Genomic DNA, 9,532 nt, shown 5'->3' with positions numbered 1-9,532 from the left:
TTGGGATACATGCAGACACTATTGTTTAGTACATACATACATTTACGTTTATATATATGCAAAATCCTTTAAATTTATTTTATTTTAATTAGTAAAATCCTTTTCTAGAAGGGTGGTAGTATAATTTAATTTTAATTAGTATTCAACATCGTTCTTTCTTTCCTCACTGTCCTCTCTGGTTGTCCCATCCCTCCAGACCGCACCAATTGAAGAGAATCTGGCCACAAACTCACAAAAATCGGCTCCAAGGTCTAGGCTAGGCATGTCGTGGATGGGCGGAAGCTGGTGCGGGCGTTGACCAGCTGGTGGCCGCAGCGAGCGACGCCCCTGCGGACAAGAGAGACGGCGGTGACGCCCGCTCTAGAGCTCTGCAGCCGTCCCCTCACAAACTCACGCCGTCGAGTTGCCCTCTCCGCTTGTCCCGCGTCTAGCAGATCTCCCGAACTCCCCTGCTTGCTGCAGCGCAGCTGTGCCGTCGACCGACACCTCGCGTCTCCGCTTTCCCCTTCCATCAATTGCCCGTCCGTCCCTCCTTTGATCGGCCACGCCGCTACCCAGCAATTCTCTCTCATTTACCGACGGAAGTTAATTTGTCCCTGATCATATCTTATTGAGCGGCTTGTTAATTCCAGGAGTATTGACGTATATAAATCAGCAAAATTCGTTATAACATAGCGAGGTGGGACTATCGAGCACAAAGTATTAGGCATGTCAGATGGGATTTACAGCTTTTAGGGGTATGGCCCATACGCATCAAGATTGCTATGGCCCAGGCTAGATCGGGGATAGTTCGCAGCGGACACCCAGCGAGCAGGCGGTTGTTGGTTGAGAAGAAAACGATTGAACCGGTACGGTGGCACGGTGCATTATATGTTATTTGGTGGGAGGGCAGAACGGTCCACAAAAAAACGTTGACGAAATTTTTTGGCAGAAACCTTAGCTCCTTTATTATTAGGTATAGATTATGTTTGGAAGTCTGAGATGTATTGGTTAACGAAACATAGTCATTTCGTGCACCGAATGTCCCGTGCACCGAACAAAATCATTTCTCCGCATGATCCCAAGCTATATACATGATAGCAGTGGTGGAGCTTAGTGCATGTAGGGGGGCCGCCCCCCATGATTTGCACATGCACTGAAGATTTTTTTTTGGAGAGCCTAAATTATGGATTTTTGTGTATTTTGGTCCCATGAACTCATGAATTTCATTTTGCCCCCAGCAACTTCCACCAAGCTCTGCCACTGCATGATAGGACAACTCCCCAAAATTCCAAATTACAAGTTTCTAAAAAAAGAAATTTGTTAGCGTTCACAAGATCGATGTTTACAATCCTTAGAATTTCGGAACCAAATATGAGATGCACAGGGACTTAGGGAGTAAATCCAACATGAATAGTGTCGCAGAAAGACAAAAGCACGAGATACTATTCACATATCAACTTGTTTTTCCTTTATCCGTGTGTATTTCAAGTTTGATTCTAAAAATTTTGGAGCTTGTAAATACACATCTTGTGAACGCTCACAATTTTTTTTAAAATTTTAGAACACCTTTTAAATTTGAACTTGTTATCACCAGAATTTGACCGAGTCAGAGGTGGGCCGCGATCAAGATGGACTTGAAGAATATACATGGAAGAAATACGTGAATCGGCTTTTTATACCAAGTTGGGCTTAATTGCCCGTGTATCTGTAACATATTAGATCGCATCTTAGTTTAGAAGTTAGAATCTTACTCGTGCACGGTTTGGTGCACGCCCCACATTAGAAAGTCCGCTGGACTATAAATATGTATCTAGGGTTTATGGAATAAACAACAACCAACGTTCAACCACAAACAAATCTCGGCGCATCGCCAACTCCTTCGTCTCGAGGGTTTCTCCGGTAAGCACCATGCTGCCTAGATCGCATCTTGCGATCTAGGCAGCACAAGCCTGCCCACGTTGTTCATGCGTTGCTCGTACCGAAGCCTTTTTGATGGCGAGCAACGTAGTTATCTTAGATGTGTTAGGGTTAACATTGTTCTTCGAATTACATGCTTTCGTTATGCGACCCTTGCACATCTAGCCGCCCTTACACCTATCTTAGGTGTAGGGGCGGCACCCCGCTTGATCATAGTTTAGTAGATCTGATCCGTTACGATTGCTCCTTGTTTCATATGGATTAGTTTAACATCCGCAATAGTTAGGCCTTACAAAGGGTTGGAGGATCCAGCGGCGTGTAGGGTGGCGTTTGCTAGCCCTAGAAAGGATGTTCCGGGGATCAACCTCGTGTTGGTTTTTAGGCCCTGTCTAGGATCGGCTTACGGTCACCGTGCGCGAGCGCGAGGCCCAATCGTGAGTAGGATGATCCGATTATGCGGTGAAAACCCTAAATCGTCGTAGATCTCATTAGCTTCATCTTGATCAAGCAGGACCACCATATATTCGGACACCTTGTCCGGATCATGGGTGGATCGGCTCTTTGAGCCGATTCACGGGATAACCTGAGAGCCGATCGAGGCTCGTATTTAATGTTTACGTGTATGCCATGCAGGAAACTAAGCGAGGCATCATCCACACCTTCCTGACCAGGTATAGGTCGGGTGGCACGCCCTTGTGATAAGCATCGGACGTGCGACCAGGAGGCTTTGCGGGCCGTCGCTCTGAGGGACTGGGGCCAGCCGCAGCCCTAGTTGTTCCCGGCTCTACCGTGTTGACCGTCTCTGCCCGCCAGGGGGTTTCTGACGTCAACACATTCTGGCACGCCCGGTGGGACACCCTTCGACATCCACCACATCGCCATCTACATCCGAGATGGCGGAAGGCACTCCGATCAAGTACGAGGATCTGCCTGATGAGCTCAAGAAAAAGCATGACGAAATCAAGGCGGTCCTCGAAACCGAACTCATCGGCTCTTTCCACCGAACCCGCTCCCATGGCGTCAGGTGGAAGGGTTTCACACCGAAGGCGCACTCGATGGAGTGGATCCGTCCGCCCCGTCGAAGAACGCACCAGGTCGCTGCGGCAGGAGATCAACTACATGGTGGCTCATTCGCTGCACCACCACTGCGAGAGCCTGGTGAACACTTTGGAGCGTGTCGCTCTGCGCGTCGTCCAGGAAATCATGAGCCACCTGGTATTCTCCGTCGGGACCAGCTGCGGGGACTTTCAAGGGAGAGATGCCACTCCAGCCCCAGCCCGTTCGCATGGGCAGCACCGGAACTGCCGAACTCATCGGCATACGTCGTCTACAAGATTGGTGGTGATCCTGGTGACTACCAATTCCTACCTGAGGCACCCAAGGAGATCCCGCACGGATACGCGTGCGCATACGTACCGGACTGCAACACCTGGGCACTCTCGAACCAGGCTGCAATATCAAGGGCCTCTGGAACGGCAGGAGGAACGTCATGAGCTGATCCTGAGAAGCAATCGTGGCTAGCTAAGTACGCCACTCCGACAAACCTCCAAAGCCCAGCTCCTGCAGTTGGCTTAGAACCGGAAAAGCAAGCATGGCTGGTTAAGTATGCCACCCCGGCGAATCTTCGTGGTTCGACACCTTCAGCCATCACAGCGGATCAGATTTGTGCAATCCTCGAAAGATCAGTTCGGCGTGATGCCGAAAGGAAGACGTTCGGCTACACCAAGCCGTACCCCAACGACTACGAACTGATCCCGCTACCACCAAAATATCGGCTCCCGGACTTCACAAAGTTTAGTGGATCAGATGGTTCCAGCTCCATCGAGCATGTGAGCCGATATTTGGCACAGCTGGGCACGATCTCAGCATCAGACGAGTTGCGCGTGAGGTTCTTCGCACAATCCCTCACAGGATCGGCTTTCGGGTGGTACACATCGCTGCCACCGAACTCCATCCGGACTTGGAAGCAGTTGGAAGAGCGAGTTCCATGAGCAGTATCACTCGGAGGCTTCCGATGTTGGTATTGCCGATCTAGCGCAAGTACGACGAAGCGCGGGGAGACAGTGGCGAGAATACGTCCAGCGCTTCAGGACCATTAGGAACCGATGCTTTTCGGCTCATATAAGTGAAAAAGAAGCGATCGAGTTGGCGGTGGTGGGTCTCTCATCATCGATTAAGGACGTGGCCTCCCAGCGAGACTACCCTTCGTTGGCGCACATGGTGCAGAAGCTGTCAGCATATGAGCAGCGCCACCCAGATGTTTACCAGGACAAATTCAAGCGTGCGGTGACCCTGGTTGAGGCAGACGAGGATGAAGGTGCTACGGGAGATCGGGAGGTAGCAGTGGCTGAATGGACTCGAGCGACAGGCCCCGTGACCTGCAAATGGGTGAAGCCACAAGGCCCTCCAAAAGGGTTCGACTTCGACGTGACCAAGACTGAACAGATTTTTGATCTCTTACTCACGGAGAAGCATATAAAGGTACCCGAAGGCCACAAGATCCCCATGGTGCAAGAGCTGAACGGAAAGCCATACTGCAAGTGGCATAACACGTTCACCCACACCACCAGCCGACCGCAGGTGTGGCGGCGGCAGATCCAAATGGCGATAGAAAACGGACGGTTGATTTTCAACCAATACGCCATGAAGGTTGACACACACCCCTTCCCGCCGTAAACATGGTGGAGTATACTTACCATGGAGGGTGCCAGCCGGATTTCTCGTGCAAAATCAACATGGTAGATCTTGGGCACCACTCTGGTAAGGACGGAGATGAGGGCAGCTGCTCTCATAGCAAAGATACAGAGGAAGCCGCTGATACGTCTCCGACGTATCGATAATTTCTTATGTTCTATGCCATATTATTGATGATACCTACATGTTTTATGCACACTTTATGTCATATTCGTGCATTTTCTGGAACTAACCTATTAACAAGATGCCGAAGTGCCGGTTCTCGTTTTTCGCTGTTTTTGGTTTCAGAAATCCTAGTAACGAAATATTCTCGGAATTGGACGAAACGTAGACCCGGGGCCCTATTTTTCCACGGAGCTTCCCAGAAGACCGAAGAACACACGAAGTGGGGCCACGAGGTGGCCAAACTATAGGGCGGCGCGGCCCAAGCCCTGGCCGCACCGACCTATAGTGTGGGCCCCTCGTTAGCCCCCGACTCGCCCTTCCGCCTACTTAAAGCCTCCGTCGCGAAACCCACGATGCGAAAAACCACGATACGGAAAACCTTACCGAGACGCCGTCGCCGCCGATCCCATCTCGGGGATCCCGGAGATCTCCTCCGGCACCCTGCCGGAGAGGGGATTCATCTCCCGGAGGACTCTACACCGCCATGGTCGCCTCCGGAGTGATGAGTGAGTAGTTCACCCCTGGACTATGGGTCCATAGCAGTAGCTAGATGGTTGTCTTCTCCTCATTGTGCTTCATTGTTGGATCTTGTGAGCTGCCTAACATGATCAAGATCATCTATCTGTAATTCTATATGTTGTGTTTGTCGGGATCCGATGGATAGAGAATACCATGTCATGTTAATTATCAAGTTATTACACATGTGTTGTTTATGATCTTGCATGCTCTCCGTTTCTAGTAGAGGCTCCGGCCAAGTTTTTACTTTTAACTCCAAGAGGGAGTACTTATGCTCGATAGTGGGTTCATGCCCGCATTGACACCGGGACGAAGTGATGAAAGTTCTAAGGTTGTGTTGTGCTTGTTGCCACTAGGGATAAAACATTGGCGCTATGTCCGAGGATGTAGTTGTTGATTACATTACGCACCATACTTAATGCAATTGTCCGTTGCTTTGCAACTTAATACCGGAGGGGGTTCGGATGATAACTCGAAGGTGGACTTTTTAGGCATAGATGCAGTTGGATGGCGGTCTATGTACTTTGTCGTAATGCCCAATTAAATCTCACTATACTTATCATGTCATGTATGTGCATTGTTATGCCCTCTCTATTTGTCAATTGCCCGACTGTAATTTGTTCACCCAACATGCTTTTATCTTATGGGAGAGACACCTCTAGTGAACCGTGGACCCCGGTCCATTCTTTAATACTGAAATACAAATCTCGTTGTAATACTTGTTATACTTGTTTTCTCTCGCAAACAATCATCTTCCACACAATACGGTTAATCCTTTGTTACAGCAAGCCGGTGAGATTGACAACCTCACTCGTTTCGTTGGGGCAAAGTACTTTGGTTGTGTTGTGCGGGTTCCACGTTGGCGCCGGAATCTCCGGTGTTGCACCGCACTACATCCCGCCGCCATCAACCTTCAACGTGCTTCTTGGCTCCTCCTGGTTCGATAAACCTTGGTTTCTTTCACGAGGGAAAACTTGCTGCTGTGTGCATCATACCTTCCTCTTGGGGTTGCCCAACGAACGTGTGAAATACACGCCATCAAGCATATTTTTACGGCGCCGTTGCCGGGTGATGTCTACGGGAGCTTCTATTCTTGTAGACAGTGTTGGGCCTCCAAGAGCAGAGGTTTGTAGAACAGCAGCAAGTTTCCCTTAAGTGGATACCCAAGGTTTATCGAACTCAGGGAGGAAGAGGTCAAAGATATCCCTCTCATGCAACCCTGCAACCACAAAGCAAGAAGTCTCTTGTGTCCCCAACACACCTAATAGGTGCACTAGTTCGGCGAAGAGATAGTGAAATACAGGTGGTATGAATAAGTATGAGCAGTAGCAACGGTGCCAGAAAAGTGCTTGGCGTGTAGTTGATGGTGGTGGTATTGCAGACGATAGTAACGCGATAGAAACAAGAAACAAGCAATAGTAACTCAGCGATAGTAACGCAGCAGTATTTAGGAACAAGGCCTAGGGATTACACTTTCACTAGTGGACACTCTCAACATTGATCACATAACGGAATAGATAAATGCATACTCTACACTTTTGTTGGATGATGAACATATTGCGTAGGATTACACGAACCCTCAATGCCGGAGTTAACAAGCTCCACAATAATGCTCATGTTTAAGTAACCTTTAGTGTAAGATAGATCAACGCTACTAAACCAAGTACTAGCATAGCATGCACACCTGTCACCTTCATGCATATGTAGGAGGAATAGATCACATCAATATTATCATAGCAATAGTTAACTCCACAATCTACAAGAGATCATGATCATAGCATAAACCAAGTACTAACACGGTGCACGCATCTGTCACCTTTACACACGTGCGGGAGGAATAAACTACTTTAATAACACATCACTAGAGTAGCACATAGATAAATTGTGATACAACATGCTGCAATCATAAAGAGATATAAATAAGCACCTCACTATGCCATTCAATGAGTAAGTATTCCGTGAAATATGGCCTAAGAGACCCACACGGTGCACACACTTGTCACCTTTACACACGTGGGACTAGGAGTCTCCGGAGATCACATAAGTAAAACTCACTTGACTAGCATAATGACATCTAGATTACAAGCATCATCATATGAATCTCAATCATGTAAGGCGGCTCATGAGATTATTGTATTGACACACATAGGAGAGAGATGAACCACATAGCTACCGGTACAGCCCCGAGCCTCGATGGAGAACTACTCCCTCCTCATGGGAGCAGCAGCGGTGATGAAGATGGCGGTGGAGATGGCAGCGGTGTCGATGGAGAAGCCTTCCGGGGCACTTCCCCGCTCCGGCAGCGTGCCGGAACAGAGATCCTGTCCCCCAGATCTTGGCTTCGCGATGGCGGCGGCTCTGGCAGGTTTCTGTGGGTTTCGTCAATTGGTATAGGGTTTTCTGATCCAGGGGCTTTTTATAGGCGGAGAGGCGGCGCAGGAAGGTCGAAGGGCTGGCCAAACCCTAGGGGGGCGCGGGCCCCCCTAGGCCGCGCCGGGGTATGGTGTGGTGGGCCCGTGCCCCCCTCCGGTCCCTCTCGTGTGTTCTGGATGCTTCCGGGGATTCTAAGATCTTTGGCGTTGATTTCGTCCGATTCCGAGAATATTTCGTTACTAGGATTTCGAAACCAAAAACAGCAGAAAACGAGAACTGGCACTTCGGCATCTTGTTAATAGGTTAGTTCCGGAAAATGCACGAATATGACATAAAGTGTGCATATAACATGTAGATAACATCAATAATGTGGCATGGAACACAAGAAATTATCGATACGTTGGAGACGTATCGGCATCCCCAAGCTTAGTTCTCGCTCGTCCCGAGCAGGTAAAACGATAACAAAGATAATTTCTGGAGTGACATGCCATCATAATCTTGATCATACTATTTGTAAAGCATATGTAGTGAATGCAGCGATCAAAACAATGTGTATGACATGAGTAAACAACTCGAATCATATAGCAAAGACTTTTCATGAATAGCACTTCAAGACAAGCATCAATAAGTCTTGCATAAGAGTTAACTCATAAAGCAATAATTCAAAGTAAAAGCATTGAAGCAACACAAAAGAAGATTAAGTTTCAGCGGTTGCTTTCAACTTGTAACATGTATATCTCATGGATAATTGTCAATGCAAAGAAATATAACAAATGCAATATGCAAATATGTAAGAATCAATGCACAGTTCACACAAGTGTTTGCTTCTTGAGATGGAGAGAAATAGGTGAACTGACTCAACATTGAAAGTAAAAGAATGGTCCTTCAAAGAGGAAAGCATCGATTGCTATATTTGTGCTAGAGCTTTGATTTTGAAAACATAAAGAGAGCATAAAAATAAAGTTTTGAGAGGTGTATGTTGTTGTCAACGAATGGTAGCGGGTACTCTAACCCCTTGCCGGACAAACCTTCAAAGAGCGGCTCCCATTTTATTTTATTTTTGGATGGCACTCCTTCCATCCTTTCTTTCACAAACCATGGCTAACCGAATCCTCAGTGCTCGCCAACAATCTCATACCATGAAGGAGTACCTTTTTATTTCAGTTTTATTATGATGACACTCCTCCCAACCTTTGCTTACACAAGCCATGGCTAACCGAATCCTTCGGGTGCCGTCCAACAATCACATACCATGGAGGAGTGTCTATTTTTAGTTTGTTAATTTGGGACTCGGGAATCCCATTGCCAGCTCTTTTTGCAAAATTATTGGATAAGCGGATGAAGCCACTAGTCCATTGGTGAAAGTTGCCCAACAAGATTGAAAGATAAACACCACATACTTCCTCATGAGCTATAAAACATTGACACAAATAAGAGGTAATAAATTTTGAATTGTTTAAAGGTAGCACTCAAGCAATTTACTTTGGAATGGCGGAGAAATACCATGTAGTAGGTAGGTATGGTGGACACAAATGGCATAGTGTTGGCTCAAGTATTTGGATGCATGAGAAGTATTCCCTCTCGATACAAGGTTTAGGCTAGCAAGGTTGTTTGAGGCAAACACAAGGATGAACTAGTACAGCAAAACTCACATAAAAGACATATTACAAGTATTATAAGACTATACATCGTCTTCCTTGTTGTTCAAACACCTTACTAGAAATTATCTAGACCTTAGAGAGACCAATTATGCAAACCAAATTTTAGCATGCTCTATGTATTTCTTCACTAATAGGTGCAAAGTATATGATGCAAGAGCTTAAACATGAGCACAACAATTGCCAAGAATCACATTACCCAAGACATTTATAGCAATTACTACATG

This window comes from Lolium rigidum, chromosome 3 (genome assembly GCF_022539505.1).
Source record: "Lolium rigidum isolate FL_2022 chromosome 3, APGP_CSIRO_Lrig_0.1, whole genome shotgun sequence".
NCBI lineage: Eukaryota > Viridiplantae > Streptophyta > Magnoliopsida > Poales > Poaceae > Lolium > Lolium rigidum.
The sequence above is the reverse complement of the archived record's forward strand: the minus strand, read 5'-3'. Positions refer to the sequence as shown.